The sequence below is a fragment of the Artemia sp. Qi Xiang Cuo genome, chromosome 13 (genome assembly GCF_049724085.1).
Source record: "Artemia sp. Qi Xiang Cuo chromosome 13, ASM4972408v1, whole genome shotgun sequence".
Lineage (NCBI taxonomy): Eukaryota > Metazoa > Arthropoda > Branchiopoda > Anostraca > Artemiidae > Artemia > Artemia sp. Qi Xiang Cuo.
The window spans coordinates 71,084,594-71,101,311 of NC_142806.1; positions in this window are offsets into that span (position 1 = coordinate 71,084,594).

Here is a 16,718-nt window from a genome sequence, read left to right on the forward strand (position 1 = left end):
TTAATATTATTTGATTTATTAAAGTTATAAAAGTAAAAACATTTATATTTTTTATTTTATATTTTTTATTTGGCCTTGGGAAGGCATAGGGGTTTTGAGCCCAACGTATGTTAATTTCTGCTCGTTTTGAGTTTGACTAGGTTATTTATTGTAATTTCTGTTCGTTTTGGGTTTCTTTTATTTCATCCGCCACTGAATTTACCTGGGTGCAAGTGCTTAGCCGGTTTGTTAAGTAGCTGTCTCTACCTCTGTCCTCTGTTTATAGGCAGCGCGCTAGCGCTACCTAAGTAAAGAACGATGTGGGCACAATGTGTTTTTTTTTTTCTCCACCCGTGCACTTCGCATCGAGGGGGTTGTCGTAGAAACTTAGAAAAGGGCTCATTCGATTGAAAATTGGAGTATCTAGTGCCCTTTTCAATAGTCGAAATTGATTGGAGGGCAAATAGCCCCCCCCCCCCACGCCCCTCCGTCCCCCAAACACATCCAATATAAATTTTGTGATAGCCAGTTTGTTCAGCGTAGTTGATTTCCAGATAGTAAATATGTTTTTGAGGAGGACACTCCCCCACAACCCTCGGGGCAAGGGTTTTAAGTTATGACCTGAGGGCATATATGAGGGCATATGAAACTTATATTCCCCTGAGGGCATATTAGTTTCAATTTTGCTCTTTCCTTTCGTTTGAAAAATAAAGTTGATTTTTTATTTATTAATCAAAAAAACTTTTTGCACGAAATAAGTTTAAAAAAAAACAAACAAAAACTCCATTAAACCAATAATGAACATAAACAGAATCAAATAATCTACCAAGCATACAACTAGTACAAATCTGTATCAATAAATAAATGATACCCAAAACAAACACAAATTAAAATAAGTCAAAGTCAAAGTCAAAACGAGTAGAAATTAGTCTGAGTAGGGTTCCAAACCCTATGCTTTCTAAAAGCCAGAATATAACTTATACTTTACTGAAAAAATTCTAATGAATTTACTTTAAAAAATGTGCATTGCCAATTTAATATACATCTACAGATATTTATTCCTTAAAATTTTAATAAATTTTTGATTTCTTAAACTTAAAAAAGTGAAAATATTTAAAAAAAAATTTTTTTATCGATACTTATTTATTTATTGATACTGATTTGAGTGAGTGAGTTAGTTAGTTCTTTATTTAACAGTAAAAATCATAAACAAAAAACTACATCAACAAAATCTCCCCCATAAGGCTCCATGGCCGGGAAAGAACAGGGGAGAAAAAAATAATACTAACACAAAAAATATATAAACAAAATCCCCCCCCCAAAAAAAATCCAGTCGCCCACCTTAACAATCCCCAGAATGACAAGCTAGGCAGGGGACAACACATGAATTCACCAACTCAAATGAATATCCAACTCAAATTTTCTTTGAATTATTTGAATGCTTGGTAAAATATTTGATTCTATTTTTGTTCATTTTTGGTTGCTTATTTTGTGTAAAATGTTTTTTTTTTTTATTAATTTCTGTTCGTTTTATATTGACATAGTCTTTTTCAGGGAGAAAATCTGAGCCTCTTCTGAAGTTAAACAACCATCCCTTCCATAAAAACCTTTAAAACCCCCTGGGCATAACTTACAACCCTTGCCCCTAATCTCTGGGGTTTGTTTCAACCCCAAAAGCCTTGTTATATGATATTTAGACTATTTTGAATAGAATGGCTATCTCAAAACTTCTATTATACACATTTTGGGACAATGCGATGTGTGTGAAGGGGGGAGAGCGTAGCTTCCCTCTGATAACTTTGACTCTTAAAAAGAGTACTAAAATGTCTGATTACCAATCCAATGACCCCCCTTCGAAGTTAATGTGACCACACTTTCTATAAAAACCCTATGTCCCCAGGGCATAACTTACAATCCTTGCTCTGAGAGCGGGGGGGGGGGGGATTTTTATCATCAACGGCATAATTTACAGACCTTTCTGATAGGCTGAATAAAATGGACGTATCAAAATTTTTATTGGAAGTGTTTGGGGAAAGGATAGGCGTAGAGGGGCATTCGCTCTCTGATCCCTTTCGATTAACAAAGAAGGCACTAGTCCTCTCAATTTCCAATCGAATGAACCCCTTTGTAGCTTCTATGACACAACTTTCCAAAAAAACATTATATACCACAAGGGCATAACTTACGTCCCTTGTCCCGAGGGCTATGGGGGAAGGGTTGTCATCCTCAAAGACATAATTTCTAGACCTTTCAAATACGTTGAAAAAAACTACCGTATCAAAATGTTGATCAGAAATGTTTGGGGAAATGATGGGCATTGGGGGGGGGGGGGATTCTCCCTCTGATTACGTTTGACTATTAGAAAGGGCAATAGCCCTTTCTATTTCCAATCAAAAGAGCTCTTTTCGAATTTTGTACGACAAAACTTTCTATAAGACTTTATATGCCCCAAGGGCATAGCTTGCGACCTTAGCCCTGAGGGCTCTGGGGGGAGAGGGGTTGTCATACTCAAAAACATAATTTCCGGACCTTTCAACTACGTTCAACAAAATGGCTATGTCAAAATGTTGATCGGAAGTGTTTGGGGAAATGATGGGCGACGGGGGGAAGGGCATTCGCCCTCCGATTGCCTTTTACTATTAATAAGGGCACTAGCCCTCTCGATTCCCAATTGAATGAGTCCTTTTTGAAGTATCTATGGCAATACTAGCAAAGACCTAATTTCCAGAACTTTCAACTACGTTGAACAAAATGTCTATCGCAAGATTTTGATTGGATGTGCTTGGGAAAATGGTGGGCATGAGAGGGCAGTTAGTTGCCCTCCAATCACTTTCGACTATCAAATAGGGCACTAGCTCTTTCAATTTCCAATCGAAAGAGCCCTTTTTGAAGTTTTTACGACAACGCTTTCTATACAATCGCATATGCCCCCAGGGCATAACTTACAACTTAATTATTTACTGGTTGAGGGAAGTGACCCCTTGCACTGAGGGCTGTGGGGGGAGTTTCATCCTCAAAGACATAATTTCCGGAATTTTCAACTACGTTGAACAAAATAGTTATCTCAAATTTTTTATTGGATGTGTTTGGGGAAATGGTGGGCGTGGGAGGGGTTTTAGTTTCCCTTCAATCACTTTTGACTATTAAAAGGGCACTAGCACTTCGAGGTTTCAACTTTTTTGAAGTTTCTGTAACAACACTCTCTAAAAAACACCTTATATGCCCCCGGGCATGAGTTACAACACTTGCCCTGAGAGGTTTGGGGGTTTATCAACCTCAAAGACACAATATCCAGAACTTTCAACTACGTTGCAAAAAATGACATTGCAAAAATCTAAAAACTTTCATTGGATGTGTTTGGGGAAATAGTGGGCGTGAGAGGGGGGTTGGTTTCCCTCCAATCAGTCTCGACTAGCCTATTAAGAAGTGTATTAGCGCTTTCAATTTCCAATCGAGTGAGCCCTTTTTGAAGTTTCTACGACAATGCTTTCTATAAAAACTTTATATGCCCTCCAATCACTTTCGACTATTAAAAAGGGCACTAGACATTTCAATGTCCAATCGACTGAATCCTTTTTGAAGTTTCTACGACAACGCTTTCTATGAAAACCTTAAATGCCCACAGGGTATAACTTACAACCCTTGCCCCGAGGGCTTTGGATGGGTTGTCATACTCAAAAACCTAATTTCCAGAACTTTCAACTCTGTTGAACAAAATGGCTCTCTCAAAATTTTGATTGGATGTGTTTGGGGAAAAGGTGGGCGTGACAGGAGGGTTAGTTGCCCTCCAATCACTTTTGACTATTAAAAAGGGCACTAGCCCTTCGAAGTTTCGAACTTTTAGAAGTTTCTATGACAACGCTCTCTATAAAAAACCTCATATGCCTCCAGGGCATAACTTACAACCCTTGCCCCGAGGGGTGTGGGGGTTTATCAACCTCAAAGACATAATATCCAGAACTTCCAACTGCGTTGAAAAAAATGGTCATTTCAAAATTTTGATTGGATGTGTTTGGGGAAATACTGGGCGTGAGAGGGGTTAATTGCATTCTAATTAGTCTCGACTGGCCTATTAAAAAGGGCACTAGCCATTTCAATTTCCAATCGAATGAAGCCTTTTTGAAGTTTCACAACACTTTCTATGAAAACCTTAAATGCTCCAAGGGCATAACTTACAAACCTTACCCTGAGGGCTGTGGGTGGCCTGTCATCCTCAAAAACCTAATTTCTAGAACTTTCAACTATGTTGAACAAAATGGCTATCTAAAATTTTTTATTGGATTTGTTTGGGGAAATGGTTGGCGTGGAAGGGGTGTTAGTTGCCTTCCAATCACTTTCAACTATTAAAAAGGGTACTAGTCATTCGAATTTCCAATCGAATGAGTCCTTTTCGAAGTGTCTATGACAGCTCTATCGATAAGAAGTGCCCTGGTCAAAGGAAAAAAAATAATAAATAACAGATTGTGCCAACATCGTTCTTTACTTAGGAGATTAGGAGTATCATAGGCAGCGCAAGCGATTGCGCTGCCTATGATACTTGCTGGTACTGACTCTGCAGTACTTGTTTAGATATGAGCTCTCCTTGAATTTCCGGACCTTTCAACTACGTTGAACAAAATGGCTAACTCAAAATGTTGATTGGATGTGTTTGGATAAATGGTGGGCGTGAGAGGAGGGTAGTTGCTCTCCAATCACTTTCGACTATTAAAAAGGGCATTAGCCATTTCAATGTTCAATCGAATGAGCCCTTTTTGAAGTTTCTACGACAACGCTTTCTATTAAAACCTTATATGCCCCCAGGGCATAACTTACAATTGTTGCCCTGAGGGCTCTGTGTGGATTGTCATCCTAAAAAACCTAATTTCAAGAACTTGCAACTACGTTGAACAAAATAATTTTGATTTAATGTGTTTGGGGGAGAGGTGGGTGTGGGAGGGGGTTAAGTTGCCCTCCAATCACTTTTGAATTTTACAAAAGGGCACTAGCCCTCTGAACTTCTAATCGAATGAGCCTTTTTTGAAGTTTTTACGACAAAGCTTTCTATAAAAACATTATATGCCCCCAGGGCATAGCTTACAACCCTTGCCCTGGAGGCTTTGGGGGGGGGATGTCCTCCTCAAAAACGTAATTTCTATCAGGAAATCAACTACCTTGAACAAAATGGCTATCTCAAAATTTTGATTGGATGTGTTTGGGGAAATGGTGGACGTGGAAGGGGTGTTAGTTGCCTTCCAGTCACTTTCGACCATTAAAAGAGCACTAACCATTCCAATTTCCAATCGAATGAGCCCTTTTTGAAGTTTTTACGACAACTCCTTCAATACGAAGTGCCCTGGTCTAAGGAAAAAGAATAATACATTGTGCCGATATCGTTCTTTTCTTAAGCAGCGCGATTGCGCTGCTTATGATACTTGCAGGTTCTGACTCTGCAGTGCTTGTTTAAATATGAGCTCTCTTTGATAGGGGTTTGTTGATAAATAAACATTACATTGGACCTTTTCTGGAAAACTGGGCTAGAAATTCAGAATCAGGGTAGCTATCTATAATTAGGAAAAGTGCAAAAGTTCAAAGAGCAAGATACAATCGTTTATTATACTGATTTAGACATGACCTTCAATCAAACTTCAGTTGTTTTATTTTGGCTAAAATACTCCCCCCTTGGTTTTTCGTTAAAAGAAAACGAAAACACATAAGAAATGTATAAAGTATAAACATGTCCTACAAATCAGTTTTTGAAACAGCAACAATGAGGGGTGTAAATGAGAGAAGCCTTAGGGAAACGGGCAACTTCCTCCCTAGATTCGGGAAAACACATTTTTTCTCACCTTCATTAAAAAATTCTGAGAAATCAGAAAAAATCAGAATCAGACAATATTTGTGTGGGAACTATATAGATGGTTTTTTTTGGTAAAATTTGTTTACGGAATCAACGAAACACAAGTAAGGGGTATCGGTTCGATCATATACAAACTTTTTTTTTTAAAGGAAAAGGTTTAAGGTTTGGAAGTAAAATGTTCAGATAGATGTAGCTTACACATTTTTCTTTCGTGAAGTTTGAATGAATCCTAAAATTAATTGCTTTTCTGGGAGGTTTAAATTTTTAACCTAGGAGGCCAGGTAGAATTACATATGTAGGAAAATTTTGTCCTGGATGGGAACTAAAGATCAGGAGAAAAATATGTGAAAAATAGAGAGGATATTTTGGGTGGAATTGTAAAAATTATGAAATTTTGTGACCCTGAGAACGAAAGCCCCCTGGTCACATTGAGTGTTCCTGTTCCCTCAATGCTCGCAAAGAAAAGACAATAAAAAGACGGAAACTCGGTAGGTCAAAGAAATAAGGAAACGAAACCTTAAAAATAAGATTTTCATAATCTTCTACAATTGCATTCTATAATTGGCTTAAGACAATATTTTCAAATTTTGTTTCCTGGTAACATATGCTCGTTTTTCAATATTGCCTGACCTCTTAAACCGGATGCGGCAATCTGACAGGTTCAAAAAGTGTTGCTGGGTGACATTTTTTACATATGCATCTTTGTCAATATATACTTTTCAATATTGCTTGACCTCTTAAATCGGATTCGGCAATCTGCAAGTTCGAAAATTGTAGCTGAGTGGCATTTTAGAAATTTCAACGCCAGAAACAGTATAAACTCATTTATTCTTTTTGGCACAAAAAGAACATACAAGGAGGTTACTCGTAAGAAATAAATGCGGAAAATCATAAAAAAATTCCTCAGATTCATCAGCTGTAGGTGATCCTTTGGCTTCTTAATTTTTTTTTTAAGAGGACGGGTCAGGAAACAGTTAATAACTTAACAAGCCAATTAACTAATTAACAAGCTTATTAACTTATTAATGACAAGAAGAACTTGTCAGGAAACAGCGAACAAGCTTCTAGCTTCGCTCTATTTAAGCCCAGTTTAGCCTGTAGTACGGATCTCAAAGTCACAGTTTTCAGCATATTTCCTTTGTCCGTCTTCACATTTTTGACAATGCTAAAAACGCGCTCGACAATGGCATTCAAAAAGGGCAAGTATAATAAGAAGAGCACAACATTTGAAACATGAGAAAAGCGAAAATCACCAATAGCTGTCTTTACGTCAGCTACTAGGAGCCAGATCTCAACCATCTCACTTTATATAAAATCACTTACAAACATTATTCACCACTAATCAACGACCACTCTTGAGCCCATTCTGGTAGTTCGTGCACTTTCAAGAACCTCAGCAGTAATTAATTCCCTCTCTTCTTTTCTCGATTTTAGCTTTTTATTTGATCTGGTAGCGAGGATGCGACATGAGAAAATCCGAAAGCAAGAGCAGTGGCGGATCCAGGGGGCGCGGGGGACACGTGCCCCCCGAGCGTAGTCGAAAGTAGTGTAATTTACTTAATTAACTCAAGTGTGCGTTAACTAAATTTTTTTTTTCGGATCAGCCTATTTTGCGCCCCCCCCCCTAAAAAGATCCTGGATTCGCTCCTGAGCAAGAGATCTCACGAGTTCAATAACAAACTTGTTTTTCCAAAAGTTGTTTCCAAAAACTACATATTTTTATCTTTTCTCTTTTTATCAATTATAATCTTTATAATAATTTTCTATCAAGAAAGCGGAAATCTTGACCTCCACGATTTCAAATTCATGGCAATCGATACTATTGAGTCGATTCAGTGGAATTACAGCTTTTTCTCCGTCTTGACTTTTGACCTCAGTTTTATGATAGCCTGATCCCATGCATTTCTCAGCATTTTAACACAGCAGCCCTGAATTTCGGTTTTGAACTTTTGTGAATGATCTCATTCAGAACCTCTCCTGATGGTCGTTTATCACCTTTCTCTCGCCCTTGCTTGTCCTTTTTTTTCACAGCTAAGATACCCATTGATCCATTTGTCATCAGTAAACAATGAAGACTTTTCACTTTTAAAACACACATCTATCACAATCAAACTGTGAAAGAAATATTCGTTTAAGTTGGAAGACAAAGTTTATTGCAAATTCCTTATATATAACCCCATATTCGAAGCTGGTGTTATTACAGCTCTTTAAAGTCTTTTCTACCCGAAAATTTTCAAACAGCTCAGTCCCTATTTGATTCACTTTTCTTATTTCCGCTTATTTGAATGTAAGAACACACGGTAAAAACTTCTCGTTTCAGAGACAGCTGCTAGTAGTAAAGTACTAGTACTATTAGTATAAGATGCTACTAAAACAATAAAGTTCTTACTTTATAACATGCAACATATTTCTATTACAAATATTTCCATGTTTCCTTCCATTGTCATCCATATTTTTAAATCATTTTGGAATATCTTGAATTCCTTTGCATTCAGATGGGGCGAATTCTTTTGACGGACCAAGAAAGTGGAGTCCATCGTCAGAGAAGCAAATGTTAGATTTGGAAATACTATATATTGAGAATGAAACGGTTCTACTATTTCTTATTATAATGTTTCTTTCAGAAGAGCCGCTCTCCTATAGTTTTTCAAAAAAATTTTTCCCTCTGGGTAAAATTTAATTTCACCTTTGATATAACAAGGCCTCATTGTAGTTAAGTCGTTAAGCTCTGTGCATATTGGACATACTGCCTCTCAATTTCAAATACCCCCCCCCCCCCAAAAAAAAAAAACTTAGGACAACATCTTTTTCCCCATCCTTATTTTGAAAATCGAAAATAATCCTTTTTCTCCCTAATTATTTTCATGAATTAGTGCCCTATATTGGAAGGGGCTTTGGTCCAATCCTATTGGAAAATTAAAAATTTTTTATAATTCCCCCAAAAATTTTATATTTCTTTGCATTAATTTGCTATGTAAATCTACCACTCTATGCATCTTTCTATCCTCTTTCAAAATTTATTCTACAAGTAGCTTCCTTTGAGAATTCCATTGTAAGCCCTCAGAGGAGCCTTAAAGAAATTTTATAAAAATACACAAATCTACAAATTAACCCAAACAGGCAGTTACTGGTCTGACACCAGCTCCAGTGGCACCAAAAAGGGATTGTCATTTGTCCCTTAAATCTTAAAATTACACAATTTTAAAATAACAGATTAAAATAATAGTTAGACCCAAAATTACCCAATACTCAGTGAAGTGATCGAATGTTCATACTGACAGTGTGACAAGACAAAAAATTGTGGATTTTTTTTCAAAGAGAAAAATAAATTGCTCAGAAAACGAACAACTTGTTGATTTTCTAATGACGTAATGCTTTTAAGACCGCAAACCAAACATAAACTTTTAATATAAAACGTAGCAATAATGCTACGTGCGTTATGTCCGTGGTAAACCTGTCTAGGTCTGAATATCCAACCAATTTCCTGAAACCTGGCACCCAATTTTCTTCCTATCAAAGAGCCAAAAATCCCATTTGGTCGGAAAAATTTGACATGGTAGAAACAGTGGTTACATTTAGAAAAATGCTTTAAATAACGATTACCGTTTTAAACATTACTTTAGTCTAAATCTAATTCTACATTACTGTAACAGGTTAAGCAAGTTGTCAAAAAGCTTAAGTAGTGATGCAAATTATAGTATTAATTGTGTAAGACAATTTTATAAAACTAATTCTCAAAAAGAGTAAACAGTTTATAGCAACCTTACTTGGAATTTGACAAACAAAACGAGGAGACTATTTTGGGTACTATTTTGGGTATTTGTCTATTAAACAGAACATCCTCAAGAATTACGATGTCTAAGATCTGACAAAACCGATTTGAATCGGTTATTATTTGCTTATTTTGAGTGAGGAAACTACAATGCGGGCATATTTTAGTCAAATATTTAGAGGTGGCTAAAGGTTAGGTTAAGTATTTAATATAGTGCGTTCTGTGCGGCTTGCTTTCCATAATTCTTTGTCAACCCCCCCTGAAATGTTTGTCTGCCTCGTAAAAACATAACCAAAATGGATATAAACAAATTTTTTATGCTTTTTAATTTCCCTAATTTCGTTTCTAAATTATTATATTATCATCATGTTCTGATATATTTTCATTAGGATTAACCTAACTTTATTTTTTGAGGATGTTCTTTTTAACAGAGCTTATCAAGTTAGATCATAGATAATCTCTGTCAATATCACGGCATATAGTGCTATGAATGTTATATTAAGGTAGTCTAGATCAGGGCTTCTTAAACTATGGGTTGCGAACCAAAATGATGTCGCATAGCAAATTTTTGGGATCGCGATAGATTTTAATGCTAAATATTTAAATAGACGATTTTATAACATAAAATCGTGTGTGTATTTTTGCAGAGTTACTCTCACAAACCTGCCCACAAAAAAGTTTAGAATTCACGCAGCGAGATTATTTAACACTGACTGTAATGTGAACTAGTGTAATATCTCCTTTGCTGCTTAAAAGATTAAGAGATTGCTCCGCAGAAAATGATGTTTTCTTGCCATTTTTTTTGTGGTAAAACAAAAAGTATTTTTTTTTCAACTACTGAGTGAAAGTTCTGATGAAGTGAATAGATCCAGAACTATACTTGAACTAAAACTTTATGTTGAGCCTCCCAATGCCGATCCATGATGCCAAACGGTCGCGTGTCTGTTCCTAGAGATGCACGAAGTTCATAAAATAAGCGGTTAAGAAATATAAAGATGATATGGTAATGGGTAAAGGTTGTTAGCCTGCCGGTTTATAGGTTAGGGAAGACAGCTTATTTTGAGATGTTACGGTCGAAGCGGAGAAAATCATGGCTATATAAAATAAAAACCGTATTTGATGGAGCAGACTTTCATCTATTTGAAATGAGGGGCTAGGTCTACCTCAGAAAGGTGATGAATATGGTTATGGCTTGGCTTAGGAGTAGAATGGAAAACCAAGAAATACAAATTTGGACCCAGGCAATAAGGAGGACCGAGGCTTTGCAGTTTTATGCCCAGGTTAAGGAGGTGTTTGGTTTCGAATATTATTCTAAATTTTATTTACTGCCTGAGATATTAAGAATATGGTTTTGCATTCGAATTGTCTACCATTAAAAAAAAAAAAATGAAACAAAAAGGGTGGCCTCAAATACGAACTACTCTTGCCCCAGATGAAATAATACATTCCGGCTGGGGGTCGGCAGTTTTCTGGGTACTGGTGCATTAAATATAAAACACTAAAAAGTCAATTTTTGCTAATGCTAATGAAATAAAATAAAAAAGTATGAATATATAATATTTTAGAAACTAATTTTGTATTTATATTTTCTCTTTTGGGGGTGGGGGTATAGTATAGCTTATATTAAATACGTAGCATAACCTAACCTAGGTACCACGACCCCCCCTAAACCCCAAGAAAACAACAGTTTAAATATTGTAAACGCAATGAGAAATCACGCTTTGCAATCAATTTATCTAGCAAATGCCCGTTTGACGGGTTTCCTTGTACAGTCTAATGCGCTGTGTTATATATAATGCACCAGTGTCGATTTCTGATATAATAAGTAAATTTTTTGAAGGTGATACCAATGAGTTCCCATGGATCCTGCAGGAGATTTAATAAAAAATATCTTCCAGGTTTGTAAATATGCTATAGAAAGGAGATTACCACATTTTATTCTCAGGGGGGAGATGATTATTATTTATTTTACTTTTTGGGATGTGCATTATAGAATACTGTGCTGTATGTAGCTATTAGGTTTTTAATGAAAAAAAAAATTGTATGCATGATTTTGACGTTGAAAGGAAAGGAGGGCAATTTTTTTTTTTTTTTTTTTTTTTTTTTTTTTTTTTTTTTGTAGAGAGGGGAGAGTAGACTTACGTCATTATATTGCGATTTGAATTTTCGAATACAGTGTTATATGGTATTGTTCTGCTTTTAAAGAATCTGTCTATTTATAGATGATTACTTTAAAGCTTCATTCAACTGATGTGATTCATTTGAGACTTCATAAAACAATGCAAGAATATGCTTAATATTGCATTAATGGAGAAAGACCAGTGTATCTTTCTGTAGGAGGGGGGAGAGCCTGAAGCCTTGAGTTTTCAGTGGACCTTCAGGTAAACATTGAAGGAGCAGTGGGAATGGTTCATAATTTATTTCAAGTATCGTCATTTTTTTGGCATATTTTCTGGCTAATACTGCAATATGAGTACTGCACTATGATAGCTCTCCGCTTACTGCAGATACATTTTCATTATAACAAATAAAACCACGTTCGTACATTTACCTTTATAAAAGGGAGGAGGTGGGGCACCAAGAATTTCACTAGAAAATTTATCTGGGGGCGAGTGCTTACCCCATTTGTGAGGGAGCTGTCCTTTTCTCTGCTCTCTGATCTTTACGCTAAAGTGTAACTTTTAGCACCCAAAGGTTTAAGAACTACTTTTAGTACTAATTTAATACTTATTAGTACTTTAGTACTGACATTAAGTATTAGTATCTAATATAACAGGCAATGCAATAGGGTTGCCTAAGTATAGAGTGATGAGGGCACAATGTGTTATTTATTTATTCATTCATTTTTTTAGACCAGGGCACTTCCTATAGAAGGAGTTGTAGTAGAAACTTCGAAATAGGCTCATTCGACTGGAAATTGAAACTGATAGTGCCCTTTCTAATCGTCTAAAGTGATTGAAGAGCAACCAAACCCCCCCCCCCCCCCTCCAAGCCCATCATTTCCCTAAGCGCATCCAATGAAAATTTTGGGAAAGACACTTTGTTCAGCGTAGTTGAAAGGTCAGAAAATTATGTCTTTTGAGGATGACACCCCCCCCCAAAGCCCTTAGGACAAGGGTTGTAAGCTATACCTTGAGGGCATATTAGGTTTTTTTTATAGAAAAGGTGATCTTATAAACTTCGGAGGGGGCTCATTGGATTGGTAATCAGAAGTTCTAGTGCCCTTTTTAAATTCAAAGTGATCAGAGGGCAGCTACACCTCCCCCGTTTTTTGATTTTAGACCATAACACAGCGTAAAGAAGTAGCTGCGGTAGAAACTTTGGCAGGGGCTCATTCAATATTAATTTGCAAAGTCTAGTGCTCTTTTTAATAGTCGAAAGTAATCGGAGTGCAACCAGGCCCCCCCCCCGACGCCCATCATTTCACCCAATATAACCAATCAAAATTTTGAGAAATCCATTTTGTTCAGTTTAGTTGAAAGGTCCAATAATTATGACTTTGAAGATGACAACCCTAGCCCTCAGGGCAAGGGCTGTATGTTATGCCCCCTTGGCATCTAAGGTTTTTATAGAAAGGGTGATCATTTAAAATTCGGAGGATTGGAAGGAGGACAGCTCATTGGATTGGAAATCAGAAGTTCTACTGCCCTTTTCAAGAGTCAAAAGTGATGGAAGGCCATTAGACCCCACTTCCCTACCTGACACCCTCTTTTTCTCAAACACATCTGATCAAAATTTTGAGATAGCCATTTTGTTAAAAATAGTCCAAAAAGCATATAACAATGCCTTCAGGGTGGAGAACACCCTCCAGAGTCTGGCGCAAGGGTTGTAAGTTATGCCACGGGCATACAAGGTTTTTTTGGAATGGATGGTCATACAAATTTTAAATCGGATGGGGCTTATTTAATTGAAAGATGGAAGATCTTTTGCCCTTTTTAAGATTCAAAAGTGAATGGAGGGTAGCCAGCCCTTCTCTCATAAGCCTATCACTTCCTAAAACAAATCCAATCAAAATTCTAAGAGAATTATTTTGTTAAGTATTGTTGAAAGTTCCAGTAATTATGTCTTTGAGGATGTCAACCCCGAGGGCTGTAAATTAGGTAATTCGTTCATTGCTTACAATTAGTATATGTTATTGATAAAGGTATGCAGGTTTGAACTTTATTTTCCAAAAATTCAGGTGAGCCTTTTATGAATGACTGGGTATATCAATTTGGAACTTCTAGGAAATGATATGGGAGAGGATCAAAAAGTGAATATTTGCATGCTACTACTGCTACTACTCCTACCGTACCACTCCATGTACAATATTAAGGGAAAATTTGAAGTAAATCAAAAGACACTATGTGCATGCAAATTGTCAAAAGAGCATATCTCAAGAATTCATTTGGTTATTAAGTTGGAACTTTCAGAGAATGAAATCATCTGACCAAAAGGCAATATGTTCACGCTACTACTAATACTGCTATACTACTATAACTCTGCTAATATACTACTAATACTACTAATATAATAATATGCCACTATAATACCACTAATCACTGCTACATTCTCTACTACTACTACTACTTCAACTACTACTTCTATTGCAACTGCTTGGTAAAGGCAATACTCTAATACTGCTGATGCTACTAGTACGACCGCTATTACTATTAATACTGCTACTAGTGACACAATTATTACTCTATGACTACTTTTACAACTATGCCTAAGAGTATGAAGGTGGGAGGGGGGTGAACTAAATCATAACACGCTGTCTGTACAAAGATTGTCAAAAGGGCGTATCAGCAACATCTTATGAACAGTTTGGACTCTGAAGTTGAAAATAGCAGGGCTTATTGTGGGGAATGCAGAACTAACCAAAGGAAATATTTGCATCCTAATGGTACTACTTCTGAAGACACTTACTGAAATTTACTGGAAACAAGGTATATTAAAAAAATTTTCACTTTTTTACTTCAATAAACGAAAAACTATTAAAACTTTAAGGAATAAATATCAGTATATTTGTTTTAAACTGACAATCCAAGGTCATTTGTTTTTTTTTTTTAGTAAAGTGCAAATTATGTTCTGGTCTTGAAAAGGCATAGGGGTCGTCAGCCCTACTCTTGTTAATTTTTGTTCATTTTGAGTTTCAGTCCGTTATTTATTAAAATTTCTGTTCGTTTTGATTTTAATTTATTTATTGATGATGATTTGTGGTAGTTTTCCGCTTGGAAGGTTATTTGAATTTATTTCTGCTCATTTTTGTCTTAATGGAGTGCTTTACTTTTTCTTTGAAAAACTTGTTTTGTGGAAAAAGTTTTTTTTTTAATTAGTATAGAGTATAATCAACTTCTTTAGTACTGATTTTAAGTGCTAATATCTCAAAAGATAATTCGAGACATAAAACACTTGCAACTACCCACTATTTATATTTGTTGCACCCACATTTGGTTTCAGTAAAGCACTATGAAAACTTTAGCGTAAAGAACGGGGAATTGAGGTGGCTTTGTCTCTTCATTTACGAAATTAAATAAAAAAAACAAGTTTTTTAACTGAAAGTAAGGAGCGACATTAAAACTTAAAACGAATAGAAATTATTCCGTATATGAAAGGGGCTGTTCCCTCCTCAGCACCTCGCTCTTTACGCATTTTTTTATTGTTTTAAAGAATAAAGTTGTGTGACTGAGTCAAACTTAAGCGTAAAGAGCGAGCTGTTGAGGAGGGGACAGCCCCCTTCATATACGGAATAATTTCTGTTGGTTTTAAGTTTTAATGTCGCTCTTACTTTCAGTTAAAAAAACTTGTTTTTTTTTTGTTTAATTTCCTGAACATTTTTGAATTAAGGTAGCTTTGATTTTGACTCACCGTGCATGAATAATTAAAACGAAATTTGCGTATGAATTTTACTTTTTTTGGTTAAATGGCTTTCTCAAAATTTTGGTCTGACGTAACCTGTGAATTAACTTACGTAACGAACTTCTGTATTCGTATGTTTTTATTACTTATATCAGGGAGTTTGCCCCCTAGTCAATACCTCGCTCTTTATGCTAAAGTTCGAATTTTGTTCGAATCACAAACCCCTGAATCACAAAGGCCGGTTAATTAGAATAGATGGCTCTTTTGAAAGTACTAAAAATAACTTTAGTGAAAAGGGTGAGGTATCGACTAGGGGTTGAACCCCCTCATATACGTAATAATTTCTGTCTGTTTTAAGTTTTAATGTTGCTTCTTACTTTAAGTTGAAAAATCCTGTTTTTTTTATTTAATTTCTGATCGTTTTTTAAATAATGCGGGAAAGTCCGGCTCCCCCTTCATAGAAATGTCCCTTCCCCCAAGGAAACATCCTCCATAGAAGGATACTCCTTCGTAACCCCCTCCTCTGACCCCCCCCCACCTGAAAAAAAATCCCTCCTGAAACGTCTTTATACTTCCCATTAACCAATACTATATGTAAACAATGGGCAAAGTTCATAACTTGCAGCCCTTTCCCCGGTAACTGTGGGGGATTATGTCATTCTCAAAAACATATGTATTAGATTTTCAACTATGCTGAACAAAATGGCTATCTCAAAACTTTGATTGAGTGACTTCGGATAAAACTGAGCGTGGGAGGGGGCCAAGTTGACCTCCAATTTTTTGGTCACTTCAAAAGGGCACTAGAACTTTTAATTTCCGTTCAAATGAGTCCTCTTACGATATTCTAGGACAGCTGGGTCGATACAATCACCCCTGGGGAAATAAAAAAAAAATATTTATACACGCATCCGTGATCTTTTTTCTGATTAAATAAAAAAAACAAGTTTTTTTTAACTGAAAGTAAGGAGCGACATTAAAACTTAAAACGAACAGATATTATTGAGTATATGAAGGGGTTCGACCCCTAGTCGATACCTCACCTCACGCTAAATTGTTTTATTGTTTTAAAAAATAAGGTTGTGTGACAGAGTCGAACTTTAGCGTAAAGAGTGAGGCGTTGCGGAGGGGCCAGCCCCTTTCATATACAGAATAATTTCTGTTCGTTTTAATGTTGCTTATTACTTTCAGTTTCAAAATACTCGTTTTTTATTTAATTTCTGAACGTTTTTGAATTAACCCAGCTTTGATTTTGGCTCATCGTACATGAATAATTAAAACGAAACTTGTATA